Here is a 21511-nt window from a genome sequence, read left to right as displayed (position 1 = left end):
AGTGGGGCTGTTGACAAGTGAGGGCAGTGAAAGCAGAGGAGGAGAGGAAAGAGCAAGACAGAAAGAGAGACAACAGAAATCCCTGCTGTAATTCCCCAAACTGTAATCCACTGGGTTTAATGGTGTGTGTGTGTGTGTGTGTGTGTGTGTGTGTGTGTGTGTGTGTGTGTGTGTGTGTGTGTGTGTGTGTGTGTGTGGAGAAAAGCCAGCTTGTATAGACTGCCCAACAATGCCGGCTGAGGGATTTAAACCCTCACTCTCTATCATATAACCACATATCCTGGCCAATTTAGAATAACGACGAGCCTATTCACTGCAGCTGATCCCACCGATTAGTCCTGATCTGGAGACACCCCCCAACACACACACACACACACACACACACACACACACCCCTACCACTTGTCAAACACGCTGAACATTTTGTCAAAATTGAGGATCCCCCTGTTACTGTGTGTCACGACTCATCTGTTTCTCACTGTTAGTGAACTGGTCCTAGCAGGATTAATCAAGACCAATCAGATTTTTTTTAAGTACATAAACTCTATCAAGTCAAGGTCAGAGGTCATACCTGGTTCTGTAAAATCCTGGCAGGTTTTAACGCAGAATGGGGATTTAAACGTTTGTCACGATTAGAAACAAGATTACACATCTAATTCACTACTGCAGCTCAACTAATCTCTGATAGATTCCACGTAGATCAAATACAGATACATACAGAGATGTGTTTTGGTTATTTAACCGGCACAGGTCAGTAATGCATTACAATTCAACAGCACCACAAACTACATCCTCCAAAATGATCATCAAGTTGAATCACCACCTCTCTAAAACAGTTTTAAAACAAACCTTATTAGACTGTTCAGTTCAGCTAGGTCTATCTAATAAACTGGCAACTGAGAGTTCATTTTGTGGGAAAACAAACATTTATCTCTGAAACAAAAACTGTACTACTATTATCACCCTGATATGAATGTTTCAGGGCAGAACGCCACTCTTTAAGACACCGATACAAAATTTTAATGTAAAACGTGTGCAGTTTTCAATTGCATGGCTGCAAAGTAATGAAGACTCTGTGATCATTTAAGCATGATCTTAGGATTAGGCTGCATTCCGACCGACAGTTAGCCTGACAAGCCAGATGCAAATTACATTTGCTGCCGATAGGGTGAGTCTAGATTTCTAGGCTAACCGACAGTAGCACTGTGTAAAAAAACGCCTGTCATTGATTTGAATAAGGCTCGGGCAAAAAACAAAAATGCTAAATCTGGCTCAACTTTTATCTCCACGCAACTGTTCATTCCTGGTAGATTACTTTGTCAAATGAACACCGTAGTTCTACTGTTTACCTCCTGATTGATGAACAAAAGACAACTCTCCAGAGCAGTAAAACCTTAATCATGATTTTATAAAAAAAAAAAAAAAAAAAAAAAAAAACTGTGTAGCGAGCCCCTGGTTAGCTCACCTGGTGGAGCGGGCGACCATATGTAGAGGTTAACTCCTCGACGCTGCGGCCGCAGGTTCGACTCCGACCTGTGGAACCTTTGCTGCAGGTCATTCCCCTTCTCTCTCCCCTTTTAAGTCTAAACTGTCCTATCCAAATAAAGGCCTAAAAGTGCCCAAAAAAATCATCTTTAAAAAAAAAACAAAAAAAAACTGTGTAGTGTTTAGATGTCTGATCAGCCTTCATGCTCATCAACCTAATCTATTCTATACTCAAAAACTGGACTTGACCTTGCTCCTTTTTACTGGAGACTTGGTGATATTAAAAGGGGCTGTATTCGATATTCAGGACATTAATATAGCAGTAAACAAATATTTGCTGTGTAGATATAGTGGAGTAATGGCATCCTGAGCAGAGAATGATGTTACACTCCCTCTGTGTGTGTTGTAATCCGAGTTTCTCTGTTCTTTGTTTTGAGATCCCGTCTGGCCCGCATGCATGTTAGTGCCTTGTACTTCGGGATCAGACGCAGAGGGCGGTTACAAAGCCCCAGTATTTGACGAGTTGGGGAACAGTCTGTGAGAGCTTTGTGGAGGCAATCCCAGACCACTTTCTTTTCTTTTTTTTTTAGTATTTGGAGTACAGCCCCTTTAAGTTCTATCATAAAAGCATTTGACGTGATATAAATGACTTCTTTGAGTGTTGAACTTTATACAAGTTTTATCTTGCTTACTTACAAATACTGGGAAGGAATACTGCTGCACACCTAAAAATCTGACAGAGTTCCCCCAGCCTGCCCCAGTGGCTTGAAATGGCGATAGGTGTAAACCGAGCCCTGGGTATCCTGCTCTGCCTTTGAGAAAATGAAAGCTCAGATGGGCCAATCTGGAATCTGCTCCTTATGAGCTCATAAGGAGCAAGGTTACCTCCCCTTTCTCTGCTTTGCCCACCCAGAGAAATTGGCCCGCCCATGAGAAAGAGAGAGACATCATGGCTTGCAAACAAGCAAAGTGGCAGTCTCTCGTTACTTCCGGCTTCTGAACTGGTTGCAGTTCCACTCTTGATCCATATAGGGGGCGCTCACAGGCGAGTGCAGAATGAATGGGACTCTATGGAGCTATACCCCTCAAAATCCACTTTTCTCAGGATATACTTTTTTGTCTAGTAATTTGAATGTCGCATTCGAAAGGGGAGGCTAAGAAAATACACACTGCTGAGTGTGATTTTTTTTTTTCCAAAGTGGCTTTTTTGTTCTAAAAAGCCTTTTAAAATGCCAATGACGTCATACACATATACGGCCAGAGATACTGCTTTACGGCAAGCTCTGAGTCGCTTCCTTTGTTCTCTCGAGGCATCGACACCACAGCTGACAGGTTAGGCTCTCCCTGTTAATACACGTGCAAGAAAGAGGTTTACTAATGTTTTAAAGACCACGCCGAAATATTCACTCTGACATTCTGGTTCTGCTTTGGATGCCGTCAAGCGGAATCTCCGATAGTAATCAGTCCTTCACTGACCAATCAGCATTCATTAGCAGAATGCTAGCGTGTTATGGGCAACAATGACTCAACCTGTAAGAAATCAAAAGGACACAAGTACTCGTTCATTCAACTTTCGACCTATAATCCATGTTGAACTTGCAAAAACTACAATCAAATCTGAGATTTGTCAACGACAAATTTAGCCATTTAGCTCCTTAGAGTCCCATTCATTTAGCACTGGACCGCGATCACCCCCAGTGGAACTCTGGTGGAACTGCAACCAAATTCGGTACAATGGGGCTGAATAGGGAGTGGAAAGGCTTTCCGTAGACCAGCTTTGGTGGCAGTTGGTCATGGCCCCCCCCCCTCCTCAACAGCATTTAATGCTACAGACACATAAATGGCACATACTAAGTAAAGCTCATTGTGGGACTGGCTATAGTGGCGGTAATTCTGCACCAAGGCTGAATTTCGGGAAAGAGACTTCAGATACAGTATTAGGGGACCACTAAGGCCTATATAAAATCATCCAAAAAGCAGCATGTCATAGGACCTTAAATACAAAATGCTGTATTGAATACATCCCTGAATAAGGTCATTTAGACAAAACATTGTATGAAATTAGTAATCCAGCAGTACGCAAAACAGTTATTCACATATATTAAAGATGAACCCCCCTTGACATTTAAAAAGCTTTACTGAGTAAGAGCTCAGCTTCAACAGTTTAACAGACGAACCATGGCCGTTGTAACCTTTCAGGTATGCGACTGTCACTATTACTGCTAGGCCACTTGTCGAGCCTGGATCTGGCCTCTAGATAGCGAAAATGTGTCCACAAAGCCACAGATCAAGACAGGTTTATTCTGAGTATGAACAGAGCTGATCGCATCAATCTCTGTGGTGGAGTCTGCAGCCTGGATTGGCTTTGGATTTCTCCATTGGTTCTAAGAAGACATGAATCAAACTGAGAGAGACAGATTAGCCTTTGGTAACAAGAAATAATGTTCAAGACATCAGGAAAACATACTTTTACCATCAGCAGACACAGGCCCGGACATCTTTCTTTTAAGCTGACACGCACTAATTCATGGTGTATAGACGTTCACACAAATGTGCATTTGCTGAACATGTGTCCTGCAGATGTAGTAGCTATGAAAAAGGTCCTGTTTTCTGTGTGTGTATATGAGAGAGAGAGTGAGTGAGGGAAACATGGAGAGACAAGAAATACCTGAAGAATCCAAATATATGAGCAGAAGAAAGAAGGGAAATTAAATGAACATTAATTCTCCCACAGCAATTCCCTACTTCTCAGCATGAGGAGATGAAAGAGGGGCAATGTACTTTGTGATATTTATTTCTCCTTAAACACACAGCTGGAGTTCTGGTCTGGGAGACGGGGCCCTGGTTGGGAGGAGACGGGTACCCAGGGGCCCCTTATTGCCTGGTTTACTAATTAGGCAGAAATATGCAAGATTGAGCCAATGGTGGATTAATTAACTGTTTATTTCTCTTCACTCCTCTATTGGAAACACTAGGATTGGGCTGAGGGATGCAGGAAGAGGAAGAAAGTGTTGGGTGTGGCATTTTGGACAAATCATATGGGTATACATTTGTGTGTGTGTGTGTGTGTGTGTGTGTGTGTGTGTGTGTGTGTGTGTGTGTGTGCGCGGCCTATTGTAAATAATGTGGCAGTGCCGCCCTTTTGAATGAGCGTGGGTGGATGTCTCTGTCATCAGCCCCCTACCTCACACAGAGGAGGGTTGTTTAAGTTGTTATGTCTGTGAGTGTGGATAGCACATGCAATGCCAAGACTGAATTAAAAGGACATGAAGGGACAGTGTATGGAAGAGAGACATTTGAAGACAGGGGACATAAGCACTAAGAATACAGTATGTTTTGGGGTTAAGTGACGACACGGAATCACAGCCAATAGAGAATCCAGCTCTCTAGCGACACTGTGCTAGTAGTCAAACTGAAAAGAGTAAAACTTGCAGTGACGGTATGAACACTTGGGTTAATCATGGACGGAATTCACCCCCTACGACAGACTAGGTAGTCAGTGTGAATGTTAAAGTTATTCACACTGGTGTGAAATTGGTGATGTATATTGATGATATTAGTAAAAAAAATAAAAATAAAAGTATTCAAGTTTTTGTCCAACCTCCACAGTCTGGATGTGAAGCTGTTGTGTAACCTGCACAGCAACTGCTAGCCAACATTACTTGCTAGCTTCTGATTATAAATCAACACACTTGCAATCCATTTTTTCTTTTCTCTTCTTCATCATCAGATAAAAACCACAATTTAATACAAATCTGAAACTCGTGAAATTGCAAAAGTGGAATTTCACCCAGCAAACATACAGACTATCCATCTAGAAAGAGTTCAGTGGCACATTGCAGGCTTTAAGGCTGCTTTATACTTCTGCGTCAAATCCACGGGGTACCCCCGCAGACCCCTCTGCGTCTATGCCGGACTCTACGCCATAGCCTGACGTGCACCTCCCGACTCATTTCCTGGTTCTCCTTCTCCATAAACAACATGAAATCAAGGAGAGGGTTAACTTTTCCTGCTAAAGATTTCCCACCGTGGTCAGAAAACACAGGGGAGACACTTTGTTTCTCTCACTATGACTCTAGAGTCGCTACTCGCTCTGAAGCTAATTGCCTTCACTCTCTCACTTCTCCCTCGCTCTATCACCCACTCCCCACACACATACGCACACAGGCTCGATGCATACACCAAGTATAAACATCAGGCCACTTACGTAGGCTATGGCGAAAGCTCTGCGTGGAGCCTCCGCAGAACCATAAAACAGCCTTTATGGTCTTAAAGAGACCATATTATGCTCATTTTCAGGTTCATAATTGTATTTTAAGGTTGTACCAGAATAGGTTTACATGGTTTAATTTTCAAAAAACAACATATTTTTGTTGTACTGCACAGCTCTCTCTCACTGCTGCAGATCCTCTTATCACCTGGTCTCTGTTTTAGCTACAGAGAGAGACCTCTTTTCTTCTTCTGTACTATCTTTGATTGCACTCGCACATGCTCAGTAGCTCAGATGTAGATCATGTCAGCTAGCTAGCTCCATAGACAGTAAAAGAAAGGCTGTTTCTCTAACTTTGGTCAGTTACAAGGCAGGATTAGCTGGGAGACTTCTAAATGAGGGTGCACATGTAAGTAGTTCTTTTGTAGATTATGGTGAATTTGTGTGTGTTGTAGCAGTGCTTTGCTATTGAGAACGAGGTAGCATGCTAGTGTTAGCATTAGCATTAACATGCTAACGCTACGAGCCAACGGTTGCGGTTAGCCAGCTCGTTTCGGCTTGTGACATCACAAGCCGTGCCGATTTTGAACAGCTCACCCGGAGACTGAAGGCAGGACACATTCAGAAACCGTATCTCACTCAGAACAGCATGGATGGATTTTTTTCAAAGTTTGTATGCGTGTGGAAGCACCAGAGACACAAAAGAACACCCCAAATCCCAGAAAAAGTGTTTTCTTCATAATATGGGCACTTCAAGAGTTCACAGACGGTCTGTTACGGTCTAACCTGTATCTTAATGGCATTTGTTGACGACATTTTTCATCATATAACATGTTCTACAGGAGTTCCTGGAATACATTTTTTGTCAAAAAGCCATTAAAACGTAAAATCCTTTATAGACATCACAGTTAATGCTCAGGTTTACCACTGAGATGCCAGCACAGTAATGGTGGCTTGTTTACTTCCGCCTACAGACCAGATTCATCATATACTATAAGCCTAAAGACTCTCAAAGTGGAGAAAGACGCAGGAGAGACAGAAGCATGTAAGAGGAGGGAGAACAGAGAACTAAAAAGCTCTGTGTGTGTGTGTAAGGGTAACAGCGCAATCTGTACGAAATTAGGACTCCATTAGAAGTTTGAGACAACTCATGACTTCCATCTGTTCCTGAGGCCTGGAACGTGAGATTGGAGACGACAGGTGTCTAAATGTTTATCAGCCGTGCTGCGTTTATTTCCGTGTCTCGGAGTTAGGAGGAAAAATGACCAACACTAATCTAATTCAAACTAACATTCACTTTGAAATGTTGCTGATGTGGCAGGAATAAAAACACATGCTGTTAAAACCCATTGCAGTCAGTACAGTATGTGCCTTGGCATGTAGAATTTAACTCCTTAGCCCCATGAAAATACACACAAATCTAAGCATGTGTGTGCACGTGCACACACATGCTAATAGAAAGAAGAAGAAAAAAGAAGAGATACTTTGATTCCCAGGGGGGAAATTACATGGTGCCTCAATCTTAAAAAAAAGAAGGTTGTAATGTGTAACTTAAAAAAATCAGGGAGTTAAAAGTATGTTGAAACCAAATAAATTACAGATCTGAAACAAGTAATATGTTAATAAGTAATAATAATAATAAGTTATTTCAGTCCAGGGTCTCAGGACTTTTTGGCTTCTAATAACATTCAGTTGTACATCTACTGTAGAGCCAAAAACAGGAAAGAAGTGTGTAGCAGATTTTTCAGCCCTAGAATCTGGAGGGTCAATATGTCTTCAGTATCGCAATACTGCAGGTAGTTTGCAAATGTTGCCAAATGCCAAATTAATGACTTACATAATCAATATTCATTGAAACTAAAACAATAGATTAGAAAATGTGTATAAATGTATAAAAGAACCAATTTGATAGCACACCATTAGGTCAGGTGGTTGGCCCCACTGTGCTCCATCAGTTCTGCAGTTTTGAGAGAGACATTGTTTTAGTTTTATAAACAACTGGTCTTTTTTTTGTGAGACATTTATACTAAATATAACATTAGGTAAAGTCAAGAGAGATGATACAAAGTGCACGAGAAATAAAACACTAAGTAAGAATAAGCTAAAAAACGACAGATTTAAAAAGAGCAGTTTATGATTAATTTTATTTAAAAACTGAATTAAGCAAAATGTACAATCTACACTAAACCTAATACAAAGCCGTACTCTCAACAGAAATATTCACCCACCAAGTCATTTAGCTTTTCCATTGAAATAAAAACAAAGCAGAAAAAATATGCTAATGATCTGAAATCATTTGACATCTTGAAAAAGATGTCACTTAGATTGAAAATTGTGTAGTTAAAAAGGTCATTTTTATTGGTCATTGGTATTGTTTCACCCAGTGAGTCTGTGTGTCTGTGTGTATGTCTGTGTCTGTGTCTGTGTCTGTGTGTGTGTGTGTGTGTGTGTGTGTGTGTGTGTGTGTGTGTGTGTGAGATCATGGCAAAATGGTGTCCTGGAGACACCTACTGTAGCTGGAACTACCACAGAGGTGTACTTTGCCATGGTCTCAAGTTGCACCTTATCTCTATTAGCGGTTATATTCATTACCGTAAACAGCAACTCAAATTTTGTTTTAGCATGTAGTCTGAAGCCAGTGCGTTTAACAGGAGAGGTAAATGTATTCAATGACAGACTGTCGGGAATTAAACAAAGAGATGAACGGCTAATGTTGGAGTGAAGCTTGGCATGATTAAACAGTTCTTGGGTCAGGACTTAAACACTAATGCCCACGACAATCTTCTCATCATCTGAAATGATTTTATCAGTATCTGCTGCAAGATATCAGCCTGTGCCATTAAATCAACCAGCTGCTGTATATCATAATCCTCACCTGTCACGCCAACGTTTTAACCCCTACCTTTTCCTAACCTGTAAATCCGCCCCATTCCCCGATCCACCTCCACATTTTACCCCCTGGGGGAAGCAATCGCTCACTGTTGAGGTATTTTACGCAGATTTGTTGCCAATTTGTTGCTTTCCAGTGGAAAAAGTAAATGTAATAATGAGGGGGGGGGGGCTTGGGGGGGGAGAAGAGAAATTCATTAAACATGTGTATGAAATACTTTTCAAGTGCGAGAGGAAGATTCATTGGAATGTTCATACGGCGCATAATCATGCCTCCGTCTGCTCAGCCTGCAATGGCATAAAACATTTAATCTGGGATGAACACTTTCTGTCGCTTTCTCTCTCTCAGTCGACCCTCTCCCTATAAACACCCCCCCCCCCCACTACCCTCTATCTTCCTTTCTCTCTCTCTCTCTCTCTCTCTCTGCGACTGCCAGAAACCACAATCATAAAATTATTAAAATGGTTTGGCTGCCATTAATCAGTGGTGGTGATAAATCCTTGTGTGGGAAGTGACAGAGCATTAGTCACATACCTCTTGGCCTCAACAGACAGAGAATAATGAGTCACGAGCCGGACCGGGTCAATCATAAACTCATCAAATGCGTCATTTAATTTCTTCATTTAGACAAACACAATTTGTTTATGGGAAAGATATCAGGTGTTGTGGAATGAGAAACGGCGCTGAAACGCTGGTACATTAATCAAGGCTTGATTACATGCGACTCTGCGGTTGTTTATCCTAATTTCATTCATTTCCATCAACAAAGCAAACACAGACGAACACAGCCATTAGTGATGGTTGGGGATGGCACAATTACAGCCTCGTATTAAATAAAGTGATGATGAATGGTCCAATACAAACTAAAACAAAGGGGGTTTTATTACTTCAATTCCATCCCAGCCCTCGCCTTCCTGTGTGTGTCTATGGACCCTCACTGGTGTGAAAGGAGAGAAAAAGAAGCCGTTTCAACTTTATTACTAAGGGAGGCCAGATGATGAAAGAAAAGGGAAAAAAGAAAAACTTTGAGAGAAGTATTGACTCTTTTGAAATGACAGTTGGTTATATATGATAGCAAAGGACAGCCTTGTACATGAAAACTTCTGTTACGGTTACACTTCTAATTAAAATCAGTGGGTGAGCTTGTTATAAAAGCAGCTAAACCCGTGATTACATACACAGACTTTACACACGTAAACACTACTTGTTGATGCAGGTCAGCAAGCAGGCTACAGAACTGCACCGGGGAATTCGCCTTTTAGCCATAACAAACTAATGCTGCCTCAAATAGGGCATTCAAATTAACCATGTCTAATTGCATAATGTGACATTTATTTCTTCTTATAGCTTCACATGTACTTCATCCAGGGAACCGTAAAGCAGTAGTTGGACACGTTGGGAAATACCATAGACTGTATATTAATGGACAGCGCATGTGTGACGTCACCCATTGGTTTGTGGAGATCTGCTATCCGTCGTCGAGTTCGCCGTTACGGGCGCAGCCATCCTGGTTGCGGATGTGACTATTTTAGACGAGAGGAAGGAGCTGCTTACACTCTACGCCCTAAAACACCCCCTGCTTTATCGCCGATTTTAAAATCAACAAGACCATAATCATCATTCTGTGTTGCAGAAGACTTAAAACTAGCGATTGAGACCATAAAATCATTATGAAAATGTTTACTGAGGTAATAAATCAAGTGAGAAGTGGGTCACTTTCTCATAGACTTCTACAGAAACCGACCTCCTTTTACAACCGCACGTGTCGCCCCCTGCTGGAATTCAGATAGAATGCAGGTTTAAGGCACTTCCGCATTTGCAGCACTTCGCCGAACCGGCGTTGTCCATTAATAATAACAGTCTATGGGAAATACTCTTCTTTGCATTCCTGCCTGCTCCTGGCTAAGAAATAGTCTGGCACATAACGTCCTGTAAAACAGCACAACAAAGTTTGTACACTTAGTTTTCTGTACAGATTATAAAGAGAGATAAAGGCATGTCAATTGGAGAGCTTTAAAGGTGCTGGTAGGTGGATTTTGTTGCCTTTGGACAGAGACAGGCTAGATGATGAGAGTGGTAGCTAGCCTCTTATCCAATGAAATATTTCTTTAAGGCTCCTTAGAAAAAATGGCTCTGGGTAGGGACTGCGTGATTTCATCTTATTTTTTATGAATTATGATATGATTCATATTTTGATATCATTGTGATAAGTTAGATTTTTTATAATGTAAGTCTATTTTCTGAGTGTTGTCTACAGTATATAGAGAGAGAACCAGAGGCAATCTATGTGTTTTTACTATTTAGACCCATGTAAGGTCAAAACCATATGGCATTTTGAAGCTGCCCTGTGGAGGTTTCTGGTAAACAAACAAAAGTTATGTTTACATTTGATGTTACTCACCAAGACGCATTGTGTGTATCCTCTAGGTCTAACAAATGTGTCGGATGCATGCAGAGGAAACAAGGACGCACTCGTAAAAACATAAACACATACTGTAGCGTCACTAGTGGTCAAAAACTCTACAGGTTATCTTTAAGACAATCTAGCTGACTAAATTAAAGCTTTTCAAATGTCTCCTTTCTCTGCCTAAAAGTGCCTTAACTTTGTCTAACTTTGCTGTGGTTTGAACGTAGTACATGGTGCTCATTTGTATAGCCATATTTATACATCACTCACACATTAACATTTATTCAGTGTCTCAGAGGGGTGCAACGGATCACAAAACTCGCGGTTTGGATCGGATCAATTTCCGAATTTTTTAAAGGACTTTCACTCCGGAAATGCGTGTTCCTAGGGACTGCTTTAATACAAACCACGATATTTTTCCTAAACTTAACCGCATAACGCTCACTTTTTGTCGCCTAAACTTAACCGTAATGTCTGCCTAAAAGACTGGTCTCTCGCTGCGCCCTGTACCCGGCTCAAAGCCCCCTATTCTCTGGTAACTTAACTACCAACTGCCGCTGATAAGACGGAGCGCTGTAGCCGGTGTCACAGCTTTTCGAGTTCTTCCGCTCCTCCAGTAGCCATAACCGTCTCTATCAACTGCTTTTAAAATGCTCCGTTCACGTGAACATACAACTGATTTTAACATGCCCCGTTCACATGAACAGAAAATTGCGTAGCCTTGTATCTTTTCACGGCTACCCTCCATAGAGATTTATCAGCCTACTTTAAGAAACAGCAACACTAAAAATGTATTTCACACTATTATTATGGTTAAACTTTGCAATGAACCCGCGGTTCACATGTATTCCGAACCGTGGGTGTCGGATCAATGGATCAACTATGGTCCATTACATCACTAGTGTCTTGCACAAGGACGCTTTATTATGCTGTTAGGAGGAGCAGGGAATCGAACCACCAACCTTGCAATTTTGATGTACAAAGTCGTGCTCCACCCACTGTACAATTACATCAAGCAATCCTCCATTCTTCCCGTGAAGCACTTCAAGCAATCACAGGCGTCTTGGCCACATCATTCATCCCATTTGTCTGCATTTACATCTGCCGTTCCCTGTGATTCAATCACACATGGATGTAGCACATCAGCAGAGCTGCACATTAAGGTATCATGGACCTGAGCATCTTTAAATACAGTTTATAACTGGTTAAAATACTAGGACTTTATTAGTCCAAATGTTGGATATAATGAAAAAACAACTAGTGATAAAAACATTTAAACACAGCGTCATTTTAGCCAAAATGTGTCAGCGTCAATAATTAGGAGATATTTCATTTGTAGACTGAGTAACACCAAACAAGCCTTGGAGTTGCTGTTGCCCTTTAGAGTAATACAACCAATCAATCGACTCACCTAAAGAGCCATCAGAAGAATCCAGTGTGATGAGTGTACGAAGGCCAAGGTTGCTGCGGCAACCCATCCTCGTCCATCTATAAACAGGAACGCTGAACATCCATCCATTTTCTATACCTGCTTTTTCTTATTCAGGGTCGGGGGGGCGCTGGGGCTTATCCCAGCATGCACTGGGTGAAAGGCAGGGAACAGTCTGCCAGTCTATTACAGCATACAGAGAAACACATTCACAGCCACGAGGAATTTGGAATTTCCAATTCGCCTCACCTGAAAATTCAACACAGGTAATCTCCATTTGACTAATGATATGACTTAAAACCAACTGGCTGCACCAGTGATGATTCAGGTGTGTCCTATGAAAGGGATTGAATATTTGAAATTCAAGAACTTTCTTGAAATCTGTTTTCACTTTAACATTAAAATGTATTTTTCTGTTGATCAGTGTCAAAAAAGCCAAAATATTAAATCTGCTCTGATTCAATGTTGTGTTACAATAAAACATGAAAACACATAAGCACTGTAAAGTCCCTCTGAATTTTCGACATCAAATTACTGATTTTAATCATGATTAATATCCAGTGTTGGGGAGTAACGGAATACATGTACCGGCGTTACGTATTCAGAATACAAATTATGAGTAACTTTATTCCGTTACAATTACAATTTAAAAAGTTGGTATTTAGAATACAGTGACATTGTTGAAATCAATGGATTACATGACGATACTTCTGTTTCACGAGTTTTCACTCTCTGAATAAATTAAGGCAACTCCATGCATTTCCCAGAAGCCCCAATATGAAAAAAATGAGCTATTTGCGTGATCACTGATAGAGGTAGAGATGGAGCTGGAACCAGCACAACAGAGCCAGGGCAGGAATGCGTTTCTATCTTGGAAATTCAAAACAGCATTTCACATTAAAGAAAGAACAGGGAGAACAAAATATAACTGTGCAGTGCAACTTCTGCTTGCCAGCAACCAACCTCCTTTCAGCGTCCAAATTCCTCCCCCTCCAACCTGAAGAAGCATCTTAAAGTAAGGTATTTTTTTTAATTAGCCAAGGGTAGTCGTCTGCTGTAGTTTTACTGGTCACCTTGCTATTTTATAGTTGACGTGCGCCTTTACATTCTCCTAGGTGTTGATTTACTAGCCCCAGAGCTGTTGAAAGACTGACTAGCCCCATTTGACATGCTAGCTAACGTTAGCTTAAATTAGCTCGTGGTAGCTTAGACTGCGGTTAGATTTTTGTAGTATGGGACTACAAATACAAAAATCTATCTGCTTGTTCAGGTACACATTCAGCCAGTTGGAACAGAAGAACACACCAGAATAGGCCTGTTTAGTAAGCTGTATGTGATGGCCGCATTCCTACACTTATAAAATGCAATTCAATGTGGAAGTAATCCAAGTATTCAGAATACGTTACTCATGTTGACTAACGTAACGGAATACGTTACAAATTACATTTTTGGGCATGTATTCTGTAATGGAATATGTTTTGAAAGTATCCTTCCCAACACTGTTAATAACCATGACCACAGTATTAGGCAAAATGCTTTTTAATTGTTGGCATTATTGTGCAGCCCTGGCCTTAACATGAAGAAAAGTGTGTCAGAGGGTAGACATTATTACAAATCATGAAGACAGGAATGCACAGGTCTACACTTTGTCTAATCCAGGGCCAATCAGACAGCTACATCCATTAAACCCGTGTAGAAACATCTACAAACTTAAGAGCTGGTCTAAACCTAAAAAAAAAAAACAGATGATGTCACGTGACAACTTGTTGTTGATTCCCATGTCTTCCCTGCCTTTCCCTCGCAAAAGTGTCCAAGCAATGACATCTTTATACCTTCCACATGATGAGAATTCAACATTACTGTTAGCAGTATACACTGTCTTTACTCTCTCCTTCTCATCTCTCACTCTGCATTCTTTGTATTCAGCCTCCCTCTCCAACCCCTCCCGAAAAGCTCTGAGCGCCTGCCAGCGGTCCAAGGTAATTAAATTACTGAGCAAAGTTTACTTAACAGTAAATGGTTAGCAAAATTTAAGGTGATTGCAAATTTGCTTTCATTTCACTTCAATGGCTGGCCTGTTTAAGGCTTGTGTGCAAATAATTAGCACATACATTTGCATCAAAATCATTTATACCATATGTTTCAAAATTATGGAAAGCAGCAAATTAAAAATATTCTTGTTCTGTTATGGAAATGTCTAAATGTTGAGCGAGAGAGAGAGGGGGGGGGGTGTGTGTGTGTGTGTGTGTGTGTGTGTGTGTGTGTGTGTGTATCACCATGTGTCACCGACAACAAGGAGAGGAAAAAATAGGGAGGAGGAAGGAGGGCCCAAAAATGATTCAGTTTGGATTTTAACATTCTCATAACAGTCTTTTCAAGAGCTCACCAGATGCTGTTTGAAATCTGCCCACAGAAGAAAAACAAAGCCTTCTCAATCTCTCCCTCTCTTTCTCACACACATACAGAATCAGAGAATTTCCTCTAAGTGGGTCTCTCTAGTACAGTATATATTGTTCACTAAAGCAAGGCAAGGAAAGTTGTCCACTAATTTGACAAGTACTTTTTACACCCTAGACCTTCATTCTCAGAAAAAAAATAAGCATAACTGACAACAAAATATGAAAACAAGGAATCTAGCCACAAAAAAAACCGGAAAAAAAACAACAAACACCACCTAATCATGCATCAAATATAGTATATTGATTTTAGGTTCTGCAACCTAACAATTATTTTCTGCAACCTAGCGATTATTTTCTCAACTAATCAATTCATTTTTTGGATATGAAATGTCAGAAAATATGAAAATTGCCCAAGGAGACATATTTAAATTCATATTCATTCTTGTTTTGTCCAACCAACAGTCTGAAACTGAAATATATCAAATCTACAACAATATAAAACTGAGAAAATCATCAAATTATCACCAGCTTACTAAAGCAAAGAAAAAACCCGGGCACAGCAGGACCTGCATTTATTATACCCATAAAACAAACCAAAAATCAATAGGACATAAACTCTGATCCAGGCAGTCCTTAGGTCACTCAGTCCGCCTCGCCATTGACAGACACCTTTGAACTGGGAGGCTTATTTCTCACTGAAATATAAAAAAAATCCACTTGTAGGTGTAGAGGACCACAGCGATCCATCTCGAACACATCCTTCCTTGAAACTTACATGCACATTTTAAAGCGTAAACAGACTTCTTTTGAGAGGCTCAGAGCAACAGCTTGAGGCACAGGGCTCTTACTATGAGGTATGGCTCTCTAACTGAGCTTGACAAACCCTTCCATCCATCCATCCACCCACCCCTCTCATCTGGAGGTCAGTCAGCCTGCCACCAGTGTCAATCTGCTACTAAGTGAGTGGCAGGGGCAGTTTGATAAAAGCTTATTCAGGTATTTAGGTCCTGTGTAAATGGAGTCTCTCTCTCTCTCTCTCTCTCTCTCTCTCTCTCTCTCTCTCTCTCTCTCTGACATAATTACGACTGTTGACTGGAACAGTGAGGTAATAGCACATAAATCCAGCTGATCAATGGTTACAGAGATTAAATTACAGGACATCCCAGTGCCATTATCCTACCAAAGGACAACAGGAGACACATTCCTGCACAGATGCAAAGGGGATTTCTGTTGCGGTTGTGTAATTTTTTCTTTAGTTGGAAGCTATGTTGTTAGATTTCTAACTTTACATTTGAAGATTTCACAGACAAAAAGTTGAACTAACAAAACATAAAAAGAAAACAAAATGAATGTAACTAAACTTAACTAAAGTAAATCCCTCTACTGGAAGCATCTCTGCTGATTTGTTAAGTCGAGGCTTTTAAACTGGTGTTTAAAAAGTGCTGCAGTGAAAACATAAGCAAAGCTTCTCTATAGACCCGGCTGTTTTAATCATTAAACTGCACGAGTCATGATTAGCTGTTGTATTCCCGACTACCCTTTTTTTCTGCTCTTTATAATCTTTGACTGAACCTTTAATGTTTAATCAGAAAATCAGCAGCAGTATTGCAAGACAAAGCAGTACATTAAACAACCCCTGAACCTCACAACAAAATAACTAAATAAAAGATAAAAATAAAAAAAGGCTTTCATCAAGTTGTTTACCATATTTTTGCTCAAAAATACCCCATTACAGCAAAATCCCTCTTTTCTGCTCAAAGTCAAGTGGCATGCTGCTGTTGTTGTTACAATAACACCTTTAGCAAAGAGAACATGTGGTTGGCAGTTATTACTGGGTAATTCCCTTGTGTTTTTTTTTTTTACAGAGAAATCCCCTTTGAGATGAAGGTCTCCGCTTACTGCCGTTTGTGACAATCACCTTAGTCATGTCACACAAAAAGTGGTGCTACAACTAGAGTGACGGAAAAATGATTAAGATGGATAATGTGTGATAACGGTTATTCCCTGCCTAACAAATCCAGGGGCTGCATAACAGCATGACTGCTGCATCTTAGGGAGATGAGGATGAAAGTACAAAAAGTGGCAGAGAGAAAAATGGAAGAATGAGAATGGAGGAAAACAAAAAATATGCAGAGAGGGAATAAAGAAGGAGACTTAGGCCATGTAAAGAGCTGGGTCTTGTCTCAGTCTCCCCATCCCCGTCACCTCTTATCCTGGCAGAACAAAGGGCGGCAGCCTCCTAAATGTGGCGCATTAGCCCTTTAGTTCCAGAGGGGGTAAGGTGACACCCTCCATGTATGTGGTCTGTTCAGCACACATCTGTCAGGGCCTAAGGGGGTGGGCTGGGGCAGTGGGAGGGATGGCGTGTACTGGAAGCACAAGGAAGATGGAGGAAAGAAGCGGAAAGCTTGAGAGAAAGGGTGTGTATGTGTGTGTGTGTTTCTTCAGGACCCCTGCTGCGATTGAGAAGCCTAATACTCCATATTTACTGTGGAAGAATTAGTCCTATCGCATGATGTTGTTAAGCTTGGCTGGTCGCCTCCCCCCCTCTGCCTCTTTATGTCTGTCACTCGCTCAGAGAGCTGATATAAACAGACAGAAAAACTTACAGACACAAACAAGAGAGACACACTCCTACAGACATGCTTAGGAGCCAACGTGCACCATAACATGGGGTGGTGGTGATACTGTACACATGTATGTAATCGCAACACCCTGTTCAATTCTTGCTGGGGGACCATTCGACGAATATCCCTCATTTTTCCCGCCATTCGCTCCTCATCACTATCATTTCTGTATAACATTTGTTTAAAAACACATTTGCTGATGTTGAATTTCATAATTAGTTTATTCTTAACTTTAGGATTGGCTTTTTGCTTGTTTTACATCAACATTGGTGGTCTTTTTAAACTGTATCAATGCATTATCTGAATCACAACTTCAAGCAGTTTCCCATTACAAAATGATTGATATCAATAGTACTGAAATACAACATTTGTGTGGAGTCAACAGTGCCAGGAAATGAGTTACAGTAAAATAATGTATACTTTTTACACCATAATATTAAACATTTTATTTAATTACTTATTTTGTAAAAGACGTACAATTCAATTATTGCTTAAAGTGAGAGATTCAAAGTTCTTTTTTTTTTTTACACTACATTAATAATGCCTACATTTAATACAAACAAGCACGCATTTAAGTTTTGTAAGTATTTTACAACCTGAAAACACAAAAAATTACAAATCAAAATTCCTCTATTTTACTACATTTTAGTTGTAAATTGCACCACTTGTTCAAATGTTTAAAATATATGCTAGCAGAAACAAATGATTTATGCGTCATATTTATCCACTTTAAATAAAGACCCTAATCTAATCTCCAATATTCTCCTTCAGCATCGCAAGGACCTCTTTTGGACTCTATTTTAGACCTTTTAGAACTAAAAAATACCGCTGGGAATTGCAGTAGTCAATGTTGTATTTTTAATTGTTAAGCTTCAGTTATAAATCAAATACTGAGTTGTTCAACATTATTAAAATCAGAAATGAGAAACTTTCTCCCTACAAGTTCCAGCCAGGTGTCAAACATAGACAAACTAATAGAGGAAGTTAATTCAGACCAGTGAGCCTCTGCCAAGTTCAAGCCTCTGATGAGATCTTAAGGACTGTTTGTTTTGCTGCTGTGAAAGGTTCAAATAGGGAGAAGACGGAGGTTTTGATGACCCCTGGCCCTCAGGTCCTTAGTGGGTGTTCTGCAAACACTCCCTATTGATGTGTGGATAAGGAGAGGCCCGCTGCCGCGCACAGTGCTTATGCTCATTTCAGTGGAAATGGACACCGCTCTGAAAAGAGCCAAGAACCTAGCAAGTGGCTTAAAAGAAAAGAGTATAATACATATGTAAGGGTGTCGTGGCTGCTGTGTGTGTGTGTGTGTGTGTGTGTGTGTGTGTGTGTGTGTGTGTGTGTCTGTCTGTCTGTCTGTCTGTCTGTCTGTCTGTGTATGTGTGTGTGTGTGTGTGTGAGCATGGAAGAAAATATGAACGAAAGTATTAATTTTTTGTGAGTGCTTCAGTAGTAGTATATTTGGGATGCATAGAGAGCAGATTACTCAAACACACTGAGGGTGCCACAAAGTAGAGACACTGCTGCTGCTTTTTGCTATGACAGACATGACATAAACTTTATACTATATTTCCCGTCCAACTAAATCCAGCTGAACTTCCTCGACCTGTGCAGGAGGTTTCCCTGCAATCTGGCCAATGCAGGCTGGGATGAGTAGTGAAAAAATCTCTGTTAACTGTGATTTTCTGAGCTTTGAAAGTCTAATATTTCAGAATGAATAATCAATATCATGATTGATATTAATATTTAAAATTATGAATCTTATGTATGTATTTTGTGCACATCATGACAATATTAGGGTCTTGTTTCATTAACATAAAAGTTGTAAGAATTATTGAATAAATTAGCAAGTGAATTTGTCTTGGAAATATGAGGTGTAGTGTGTGTGTGTGTGTGTGTGTGTGTGTGTGATATGTAGGCCAAGCAGGAAGTGACCCATAAACATATCCATCCAGCTCTTTCATTGGGGGCCAGTGTCGACCTCCTCCTCTCACCTCATCATCCCACCACACACACACACACACACACACACACACACACACACACACACAAAGCCCCCAGTGAGCGTTAAGCAGGCCAACGGGCCAGCCGAGGGGGCTCATTACAGGTCCACAGAGCCCCCCAACACAAAGGCCTGAGCCGCTTTAGCCATGGGATGATCTGCTCTCTACTGACTAGAGAGAGTCCATAGATGGACAAAAGGAGGGAGGGAGGGGATGGGAGAGAAAGAGGTGAAGGAGAGCAGAGAAGAGAAGTGGGGAGGAGAGCCACGGGCTTTAAGGATGTCAGGAGACCCCGGGAGAGAAAGCCTGGCGGGCGCTCAGAGAGGAACGGAGGAAAGGAGGAGGAGGGTTAAGCTCCACGGCTACGTCAGGACATTAACATTCACACAACCTCCCAACATCTGCTGCTTCCTTCTCGCCCTCCATCCCTCCCTCTTTCCATCCCTATCTTCCTCTGCCCACGAACAACACTGGAACAAAGACAGTAAGACGGAGAGTGAGAGGACAGATAGACGAAGAAACACGAGAGAAAAGCAAATGGAGAAAATAAGAAGAAAGGTGAGATGGATGAATTTAGATCATTTGGCGGCTTAGCAGCTGCAGGGTCAGTGGAGTTGAGGAGGAAAAAAAAAGATATTCCTTATATTTCTTGTTATACAAACATGATATAAATTGGCGAGGGAGGTCTATGGTTAATCACAAACAGAGAAAAGACAGCAGAAAACATGACTGAAAAAAATCAGTCCAAGTACCAAATATAAACTCCTTTATCAAGTTTCAAATCGGTGTCATTTCATGATCACATGCACCCGAAGGCCTGATACAGGCCAGAATGAGCTCTCTGGTGAAGACAATCTTTGACTTAGCCATAAACCTGTTCTTTTGGAAGCCTCCAGGAAAGAGAGGAAAACCAGCGACATGTCCAGTGCATTAAACCCTCGCCTCTAGTTCCATGTCTGGCCCTGGGCCTGTGTCTGCACCAGTCTGGCCCGCTGCACTCAAAGCCACATGCTCAATTTTATGTTGCTTTACCACCATTAGTGCACTATTAGTCTTTAGGGTGGCAGGGCAGAGAGTGTGGGGTGTCCGATATATAATAGAGAACATAATTAAGCAAGGGAAAACAGAAGTCAAACTGTCCCCCATTCCCAAACATAATACCCACATGTGAACTATGAGAGTCAATTCAAAGTATCATGAAAATGTAAAGGTGAAAAATATGTGAAATCACAAAAAGGGATCGCAGCGTTGTTCTGTGGCCTACAGTAAGGCAGAACAAGTCTTAAGTGAGGTAAGTGTGTGGCTGCTGGGTGCTTTATAGATGATGTATAGATGCCTGCTTCTTTCATATATTTCCTGTGGTGAAATTAGAGCCCTGTTCTGAAGTGCTGGGCCCTTGTACGTGTGTGTGTGCATGACTGTAAACATGAAGACATCTTTCTCCACAGTCAATCTCTGCCTGTCACATCTGGCTCGCAACTCTACCCCTCGAATACACACTGGAATATATACACCGCGTGCATGGTGACATCTATGACTTATGTACTGGGAGGAGTGTTTGAAATTAAGCTGCAGTGAATATGGGCCCAGAAGCACTGAGAGCGAGAACAGGAGAGTGTGTGTGTGTGTGTGTGTGTGTGTGTGTGTGTGTGTGTGTGTGTGTGTGTGTGTGTGTGTGTGTGTGTGTGTGTGTGTGTGTGTGTGTGTGTGTGTGCTTTGAGCCTGTGTGTGGGAAAACAACAAAACCCATCCAGGTCCACTGTGGAGTGTGCCTATATGAGACTGTGGCTCATTCACAGCTCAAAATTTGCAACAAAATGTGTGTGGTAGGGCTGTGAAATATGGCTAAAAAGGTTTATATATTTTATTACCTTATATACATTATGTATAGCTTGATATTTAGACATTTTACAACAAAACTACTAGATTAACAAGGTTTTACACCACATATGAACCGAGACAGCAGTGACCTCAGGCTTGAGATGAAAATTAGCACCTTCAAGTCTAAGGCCTTGTTACTCTGCTGGTACCACTCTTACTTGCTCTAAATGTCTACACAGTACA

General features: G+C 41.0%; 1 protein-coding gene across 2 annotated transcripts in view; it reads right to left on the bottom strand.

The window, feature by feature from the left end:
* rsrc1 (arginine/serine-rich coiled-coil 1) overlaps positions 1–21511 on the bottom strand; it is a 127136-nt gene that overhangs the window by 45813 nt on the left and 59812 nt on the right. The window lies entirely within an intron of this gene.

The sequence above is a fragment of the Sander vitreus genome, chromosome 3 (assembly GCF_031162955.1).
Source record: "Sander vitreus isolate 19-12246 chromosome 3, sanVit1, whole genome shotgun sequence".
Lineage (NCBI taxonomy): Eukaryota > Metazoa > Chordata > Actinopteri > Perciformes > Percidae > Sander > Sander vitreus.
This window is presented reverse-complemented; position numbering and strand designations above follow the sequence as displayed.